This window comes from Triticum aestivum, chromosome 5A, assembly GCF_018294505.1.
Source record: "Triticum aestivum cultivar Chinese Spring chromosome 5A, IWGSC CS RefSeq v2.1, whole genome shotgun sequence".
NCBI classification, from domain to species: Eukaryota; Viridiplantae; Streptophyta; class Magnoliopsida; order Poales; family Poaceae; genus Triticum; species Triticum aestivum.
Genome location: NC_057806.1, coordinates 460677117 through 460687231, shown reverse-complemented (window position 1 = coordinate 460687231; position 10115 = coordinate 460677117).

Below are 10115 nucleotides of genomic sequence, written 5' to 3'. Positions count from 1 at the left end.
AATTTCCGCCGATTCAGCTGGAAGCGGGTCAAATTTGAACTACAGCTGCCTCATAGTTTGCTATTTATTTTTTTCAAAAATCATTTCTAGGTACATAAGTATCTATTTAATCAGAGAAACACCAAAAAAATTCCAAGATTCGACCACTAGCTAGGAACGGTCATTCCCGCCGTTTTGACCGCATTTTGAAACGGGTATAAAAAATTCAAAAAAAATCAAAAAATTGGGAAACCTTCGCATTGTGTCATAATATGTGGCCAAGTTCCTAGGAAAAATAACAAACTTGTAATACGGCAATTATTTTAAAAAAGTGTTCTCAGAAACGAGCTATCATGTGTGGAGATCAATGGCTTTCAAGCCAAATGATCAATCTTGTGGCCACATTCATGGCATAGTTTGTTCAAATGATCTCATATTGTGCACAAGGGTGCATATTGGAATGGCAAACAATGTTGCCTAAGGAAGTTTTCATTTTCGTTGGATGAAAAAACCATTTTCCAATTTTCGAGTGCCCGAAAGGAGGTTTTTTTGTGAAGGAACTACCAAATAATTGTTGTAAAATTGGACCGAATCATTTTTATAAAATACTAGGCCATATTTAATGCACAATTGACAAAATGGTTGGGTGTAAAAAATTTTGATCCACCTCTCGTGAAAAAGGCAAATTTCCGCCGATTCAGCTGGAAGCGGGTCAAATTTGAACTGCAGCTGCCTCATAGTTTGCTATTTATTTTTTTCAAAAATCATTTCTAGGTACATAAGTATCTATTTAATCAGAGAAACACCAAAAAAATTCCAAGATTCGACCACTAGCTAGGAACGGTCATTCCCGCCGTTTTGACCGCATTTTGGAACGGGTATAAAAAATTCAAAAAAAATCAAAAAATTGGGAAACCTTCGCATTGTGTCATCATATGTGGCCAAGTTCCTAGGAAAAATAACAAACTTGTAATACGGCAATTATTTTAAAAAAGTGTTCTCAGAAACGAGCTATCATGTGTGGACATCAGTGGCTTTCAAGCCAAATAATCAATCTTATGGCCACATTCATGGCATAGTTTGTTCAAATGATCTCATATTGTGCACAAGGGTGCATATTGGAATGGCAAACAATGTTTCCTAAGGAAGTTTTCATTTTCGTTGGACGAAAAAACCATTTTCCATTTTTCGAGTGCCCGAAAGGAGGTTTTTTTGTGAAGGAACTACCAAATAATTGTTGCAAAATTGGACCGAATCATTTTTATAAAATACTAGGCCATATTTAATGCACAATTGACAAAATGGTTGGGTGTAAAAAATTTGATCCACCTCTCGTGAAAAAGGCAAATTTCCGCCGATTCAGTTGGAAGCGGGTCAAATTTGAACTGCAGCTGCCTCATAGTTTGCTATTTATTTTTTTCAAAAATCATTTCTAGGTACATAAGTATCTATTTAATCAGAGAAACACCAAAAAAAATTCCAAGATTCGACCACTAGCTAGGAACGGTCATTCCCGCCGTTTTGACCGCATTTTGAAACGGGTATAAAAAATTCAAAAAAAATCAAAAAATTGGGAAACCTTCGCATTGTGTCATCATATGTGGCCAAGTTCCTAGGAAAAATAACAAACTTGTAATACGGCAATTATTTTAAAAAAGTGTTCTCAGAAACGAGCTATCATGTGTGGACATCAATGGCTTTCAAGCCAAATATTCAATCTTATGGCCACATTCATGGCATAGTTTATTCAAATGATCTCATATTGTGCACAAGGGTGCATATTGGAATGGCAAACAATGTTGCCTAAGGAAGTTTTCATTTTTGTTGGACGAAAAAACCATTTTCCATTTTTCGAGTGCCCGAAAGGAGGTTTTTTTGTGAAGGAACTACCAAATAATTGTTGCAAAATTGGACCGAATCATTTTTATAAAATACTAGGCCATATTTAATGCACAATTGACAAAATGGTTGGGTGTAAAAAATTTTGATCCACCTCTCGTGAAAAAGGCAAATTTCCGCCGATTCAGCTGGAAGCGGGTCAAATTTGAACTGCAGCTGCCTCATAGTTTGCTATTTATTTTTTTCAAAAATCATTTCTAGGTACATAAGTATCTATTTAATCAGAGAAACACCAAAAAAATTCCAAGATTCGACCACTAGCTAGGAACGGTCATTCCCGCCGTTTTGACCGCATTTTGAAACGGGTATAAAAAATTCAAAAAAAATCAAAAAATTGGGAAACCTTCGCATTGTGTCATCATATGTGGCCAAGTTCATAGGAAAAATAACAAACTTGTAATACGGCAATTATTTTAAAAAAGTGTTCTCAGAAACGAGCTATCATGTGTCGAGATCAATGGCTTTCAAGCCAAATGATCAATCTTGTGGCCACATTCATGGCATAGTTTGTTCAAATGATCTCATATTGTGCACAAGGGTGCATATTGGAATGGCAAACAATGTTGCCTAAGGAAGTTTTCATTTTCGTTGGATGAAAAAACCATTTTCCATTTTTCGAGTGCCCGAAAGGAGGTTTTTTTGTGAAGGAACTACCAAATAGTTGTTGCAAAATTGGACCGAATCATTTTTATAAAATACTAGGCCATATTTAATGCACAATTGACAAAATGGTTGGGTGTAAAAAAATTTGATCCACCTCTCGTGAAAAAGGCAAATTTCCGCCGATTTAGCTGGAAGCGGGTCAAATTTGAACTGCAGCTGCCTCATAGTTTGCTATTTATTTTTTTCAAAAATAATTTCTAGGTACATAAGTATCTATTTAATCAGAGAAACACCAAAAAATTCCAAGATTCAACAACTAGCTAGGAACGGTCATTCCCGCCGTTTTGACCGCATTTTGAAACGGGTATGAAAAATTCAAGAAAAATCAAAAAATTGGGAAACCTTCGCATTGTGTCATCATATGTGGCCAAGTTCCTAGGAAAAATAACAAACTTGTAATACGGCAATTATTTTAAAAAAATGTTCTCAGAAACGAGCTATCATGTGTGGAGATCAATGGCTTTCAAGCCAAATGATCAATCTTATGGCCACATTCATGGCATAGTTTGTAGAAATGATCTCATATTGTGCACAAGGGTGCATATTGGAATGGCAAACAATGTTGCCTAAGGAAGTTTTCATTTTCCTTGGACGAAAAAACCATTTTCCATTTTTCGAGTGCCCGAAAGGAGGTTTTTTTGTGAAGGAACTACCAAATAATTGTTGCAAAATTGGACCGAATCATTTTTATAAAATACTAGGCCATATTTAATTCACAATTGACAAAATGGTTGGGTGTAAAAATTTTTGATCCACCTCTCGTGAAAAAGACAAATTTTCACCGATTCAGTTGGAAGTGGGTCAAATTTGAACTGCAGCTGCCTCATAGTTTGCTATTTATTTTTTCCAAAAATCATTTCTAGTTACATAAGGACCTATTTAATCATAAATATATGGTTTGGTGGCGATACGTCGAGGTTTGGGCGGTGGCCGAGGGCCTCAACTCTAGAGCGCGTAAACTCGCATGCCCGTCGCGTGGTCACCGCGTGACCGTAATGTTGCCATGTGTTCTGGGCGGTTTAGGCATGTCTAGTGGGTTGGGCACTCCCCAGGTTGGTGCTAGGAAGAAAATTACAACATAATATTCTCACGAGAAGACCGATCGATGCTCAAACATGAATTAGCAGCCAAGTGTTTGATTAGCGGTACGGGAAATGCACATGGCCAATGGGCGTGAGTTTTGGCTGAGGATGATCATCTACTAAGGAGAATGTCTTCACAAATTTTTAGCTCAAAAGGAAGATCCTAGGTGGTACTTGCTTTGCAAAGTACCACGCTGGACAAAAATATGAATGTTGAAGCTGGGCTCAAAATAATGAATGGATTGAGCTGAAATTTTGTGGAGGATAGTTATTTGGGCGTAGGAAAGCATTGTAGAAAATTTACACCATTTGGACATGCCAAAGTAGTACTTCCTTCACAATGTTCTTCTATGGACAGAAACTTGGGAAAACTAGTGAGAGAGATTGGATGAATGAAATGAGCTCAAAATTGGTGTAGGTAAGTTACTTAGGTATGGTCATGCGCTGGTCAATTTTCAGATCATTTGGGTAATCCTAGCTAGTACTTACTTCACAAAGCTTCTCTCGAGGTAGAAACTTTGGAAATTTCCCGAGAAAGATTTACTAGGAAAATTGAGCTGAATATTATCATGTGGCAATGATTTGGGTATGGAAGAGTGACTGAAAAGTTTGAGGGTAATAGGAGGGGTCTATATAACACTTGCTTTGCAACGTGCCAATTTGGCCATAAAATATAAATTGAACCAGGGCTCACATAGATGATTTGACTGAGCTGCAATTTGGAGGAGGGTGATAATTTGGGCATATGAAGAAACTGTATAAATTTCATGTCATTTATTGATATAAAAAAGGTACTTCCTTCACAATGCTTCTAGGTGGACAAAAACTTTGGAAATTTTCCGAGGAAGATTTGCTTGGCAAATGGAGCTGAATTTTGTCATGCGGTAATGATTTGGATAGGAAAGAGTGCCCAAAAATTCGTAGGGCAATCAAGAATATATAAATAGCACTTCCTTCATAAAGTGTTGTTGTGAACATAATAGGAAAATGAATATTGTTGAATTAGTTTTGAACTAGGCAAGGAAGGATTTTTACATATTTGATGAAGATATGACCCAAAGAATTTATGAGATTTTTTTGGGAATTTTGGGAATGATAGAAATATAGGTTGCTTCACAACCTAGGGCAAAAACTGCCACATGGACATGACACATAGGCAAAACTGATGAGATGGCGCCTAGTCATCACAACCCACCATATTGGTCATTAACAACTAGAAATAAGGCAGCGGACTAGCACTGTTTGCTTTGTGACCATTTCGTGTAAGGAAATTACGACCTTTCTGACCAAAATGGTCGTAATAGTTTAGGGTTTGAAGCCCCCTGAATAGCTTTTGACCAATTGGTCTAAAATGGTCATAAATTTATGACCAATTCTTCGAGGGTCACTGACAGAAGGTCATAAGTTGACATATTTCTTGTAGTGTAAGTACCTGTTGTCATGTACTCCCTCTGCATGGAATTAATTTTTGATCAATTGGATGTATTTAGAACTTAATAGTGCTAGATACATCCATTTGAGCGACAAGTAATAACCGACGGTCTTGCATCACGAGATAGTTGATTGTCTAGCATTACTCTGCATCTTATCTGCCCGACCCTCCACCTTATCCAAATTATCATATCTACATATACTCTTACTAAAATGTTGAATAAAGCCAATGCCACTGCACAAGTTGATGTCTACATTCCTCTTGTCAGTACCGTTTGCCTTGTAACGCTTTACTTAATTAATAGCTATATTCTTATGTATCATCAGTCTGCACCTGAGCTTCATTATCCTCTGTTTCTTCCAATATTATTTGATCTATATTTACTCTTTGCAAAATGTAGGATAATGGCAACACTTATAAAGAATTTTCTTTAGGGAATTTATTAAATTATCCTTCCATCGACATGGAGAAGGGATTTGTCTAGCCCATGTTAACATGTAATGTAAGTTCATCCTTATCAAGCCTTCAAACTTTGTTCTAGTATTGATTTGGATAGGCATCATTTCCTCCATTGTTGTTTACTTTGCTATTTACATCCGATTGGATGTTTGCAATAACTACCAGTTTTAAATTGTAGTTGTAAAAACATGTTCCTTATGCAGAACAGATCCATTTATTTGCTTATATAATAGTGAAACTTGTTATGTGTCTCCTTATTTCTCTTCCAGTGTCGTATCTCTTATGCCAGGCAGAACTTTAGGGAAGATAGTGAGCCAAACCATCTTGAGGACAGCGAGATGACCCCAAGGTCCTGTCTTGATGAAGACAGCGAGTTGAAGCTACTCACCAGCAGGTGTGAGACAACCTTTGTGCAGTCGCTGCCTCAATCAGTTCAACTTCTTCAGTCTCAACTTAAAGCGGAAAGGCTTGCTTCAGTTCAACTCCGACTTGATGTCAAAGATATAAGGGAGATATAATGAAGATGTCAGGGGACTGTCGTGCGCACTATGGTGCCATATAGCTAGGGATGAAGCATCTATTGTTGACACAACTAAGGTCTTATCAGCTTGTTCGGCTGCTTGCGGGGCCCGACCTTGCCATGCCTAGTGCCTTCTAAAGTGCTCTTAGTTTTGTATATTCTTTTCTCGGTGCGTTTATATGCACTGGTGGAGACCTTTGATTCCCATTGTATGTAATTCATGGTCATGTTGCGCTTTATTATCACCGGTAGCGAACTTTGATTTCTAGTGGATGTAATATGTCGTAATTTCTTTATTTCATAGTCTAGGTTTATTCTTTGGTCGGTATGTTGTAATTTAGGCCGGAAGGTTCAGTGGATCTCGGTGTTGTTGGTCTTCGGATCGGCCCGTTACTCATATGGGCCAAAACGTGGGCCTATAATCATCTTGGGCCATTAGCAGGTCTAAACCTATAGTAGTTTCCCGCCTTTAACATGCCGAGTAAAGTTCTGGCCAGCTGGGCCAGAGAATACCATGGGCTTTTAATAGGCTAAAACCTAGATTGGGCTAGCGTTGAGCCGAAAAATTCACGGGCCAATACAGGCCGAAACTGCCTAAGGCCCATCTTGGGCCCAAATAGGACGAGCAGTTAACATGCCAAAATATATCTCGGGCCTGTTTGGCCCAATAAAATTATGGGCTTTAAGCAGGCCGGTATCCACATGGGCCATAGGCCCAAAAGTGTCATGGGACATTATCAGATGGGTTGTAAGCAGGCCGGATTCAACACGGGATGTAATTAGGCACAACTGTTACACGGGCCATTAACAGGCCGATAAGCCAGTTCGGCAGAAATTTATCCACGAAGACTACGGGCCATTAAGAGGCCTAAAGTTACTTCGAACAAGAAATAGCCTAGTTTCTGCATGGGCCTTTAAATGGCCTAAAGTTAAACCGGGCCGACAACGTCCCACATACTCCATGGGCCGCTAACAGGCCGAAATTATTATCGGGCCGAACTGGTAAACGGGCATTTAACAGGCTAAAATACAAACCTGTCTTAGAATGGGCCCAAAGGTATAGTGGCCTGTTAACGGGACTGATCCAATATGGGCCGTAATTTGGCCCAAAACTCGGCAGGCTGTGAACGGGCCTGATCTGATATGGGCCTCAATTTGACCCAAAACATGGCAGGCCGTTAACGGGCTAGCCCACTAGTGTCTGAAAAATCATGGTGGGCATTTAGCTGGGCCGGCCTTTTCACCGAAATGGGCCTCTATTGGGTCGTGCCACATGTCGACGTATCATAGGCGCCTTCTGTCCAATGAGTGGATGACATCTGTCCCAACAAGGAGCGGACACGTGGTTCCGTCGGCCAATGAGAATTTTACACGTGGAAAATCCCCATTGGTCCGGGCTGTTAACGGGTTATCGGATCCAAAACCGGACCCGATAGCTTAACGACGAGCCGTTACGGTCGATGCCACGTGTCGGTCAACCTTGACGAAAGCACTTCTATGACGCGCGATTTATCGTCATGGAAGTGGACACTTCCGTGATGATAATTTTGGTAATCTCATGGAACACTTCTACGACAGTACAGGTATGACGATCTTGATTCTGTCAAAAAATCTTCATGGATGTACATGCATGACGGAAAACGTGACCTACTGTGATAAACACGTATCATCATAGAAGTGTCTTTTTTTGTAGTAGTTGTTCCGATATTTTAGGGTAGGATGGTTTTTGCACAAACACTTTGCACGGTTAAACAAGTAACGGCACGAGTTACATGTATTTTGCATGTTTAGGAACAAAAATGACAGTGGCATAGAATATCACATCCACCCCACAGCTTAGATGCCATGCTGATACGAGTTTTTACGTCGTTGGAAGTGAGAGCCAATGGCTTGGGAGTACTCTTTGTAATTATGCGCAATTTCCAAACTCTCCAAGGTTTGTTTTGCAAATAAAACATTTAGGCCTCATGTCTGCCGATGCATCTTTGATCCAACGGCTCCCAGTTGCTCTTATTAGGTGCTCCCAGTAGCTTAATTAGTCGCTATGGTGATATGAGCATATAGGTCATATGATCTGTGATCAGATGCCACATGCGTAGTACTTGTACTTTCTGCGCAATTCCCAAACTCTCTCAGGCGTACATTGAAAAAAAATTCAAACCTCCTACTATGAGCCGTTAGATCTCCAGGAACTCATATCACCATAGAATCTATGGTGCGGGAGCACCTCATATTCTCCCGTGTGAGAAAACACCGGGTGCTCTCACAGCTTGGATGCTACGGTGATACGAGCTTCGAGGTCATTTGATATGAGAACCAATGGCATCTGAGCAGTCTTTGTACTTGTAAGCAGTGGCTGAACTCTTTGTGGGCTTTTTTGCCAAAAAAATTCAAACCACCAAGGAGTTGTTGGATCACAGATCCAATGGCTCCAAAGAGCTTGTATCACCAAAGCATCTAAGGTGTGGTAGCACATCATATTCTTACCTACAGGAGAATATGAAGTCCTCCTTCATCTTAGATGCTACGGTGATACGAGCTTCGAGGTCGTTGGATATGGGATCTAAGGGCATTTGAGTAGTTTTTGTACAAATTGTGTGCAATTCTCAAATTCATTAAGGTTTCCGGTAAAAATATTAAGACATCCTGTGAGCTGCTCTATCTCAGATCTACAAGCTCCAAGCAACTCGTATCAGCATATAGCATCTAAGGTGTGGGGGCACATGATATTCTCCTAGGGAGGGGGGTCCACAACCAATCGACATTTGGGAGGGTGGGGAAAAATATAATGTTCAAAAAATATAATATAGACAATCCTAAATAGAGCTTCAAAATTTTATCTAAGGTCAAGGGGCTAACCCCCGACAATCTACATAGCTTCGCCTAAACACAACATTTGCATGTATGTAGTACTAGACTTAATATTCATGTTTCAGTTTCCTGTTCATTTTAAATATTGAATTGAGGACCATGCATATCTTACATTTTACTCCCTTCGTTCCTAAATATTAGTCTTTTTAGATATTTCAAATGGACTGCCACATACGGATGTATACAGACATATTTCAGAGTGTAGATTCACTCATTTTGCTCCGTATGTAGTCACTTGTTGAAATCACTAAAAGACAAATATTTAGGAATAGAGGGAGTATTTTTTAATTCGAGACATACATGCATGGTTTGGAAAAAAAATAGATGCACTATACTTGCTGGATTGTTGTTGTTTTCGTGGGTGTATGTGTGTGTGTGGTCATATGCTTGATACATACAAAGTTTCCTCACCACCATACTGTTCATCTTTTAAATTTGAATTTGCAATGAAAAACTTACTAGGGATACCATGAAATGTGAAATCCACACTGAGATCACTATGTCACAAACTCACTCTAATTCAAGAACTCGTCATAAATCAATTACCATGTTGGGATTACTATTTGCAAGTAAAATACGGGCATTGTAATACATATAGATTCGTTCGGCAATTTAAAAGATTGCTTTCGTATTCTCAAATGGTAGCACCCAACGGTGTATCAGCCAGACCCGGGCTCGTGTCCTTTTGATGTCTTGCGTGGTATGCACATTAGCCAACCCCAACCAGTCAAGCCTCCATGTTTCGAGTCAAAATATCTGGCGGCTAGAACTCCAGCCCTAGGAAATTCCCCTCATGTCCCTAGTCCGTAATGACTACCGATGAACAGTGGAGGGATGCTTTAGTAACTAGACAACGTTACCTACCATGTCGAGCATGGTTCAATTCCCTCGGTCGCCGCTACCCAAGGTCACCCGTCAACTCCATTGCCTAGTACTAATAGGAGTACTTCACCAGGATGAGCACAAAATTGAGCCCCATTTGTTCGTGCCTAGTACTTGAGTTAATATATCAGGCAATGCACTGGTACGGAGGGATTATTCTTCGTGCCTAGCCCCATTTGTTCGTGCCTAGTACTCTGCATATATAACTTGTCTGAAGTCTAACTAAGCCAAATGTTTGACCAAATCCTTTCTTAAGAAATATTAACATCTACAACAGTAAAGATGTATCGCTTGAAAATTTATTGCATGATGCAGGTTATGATATTGT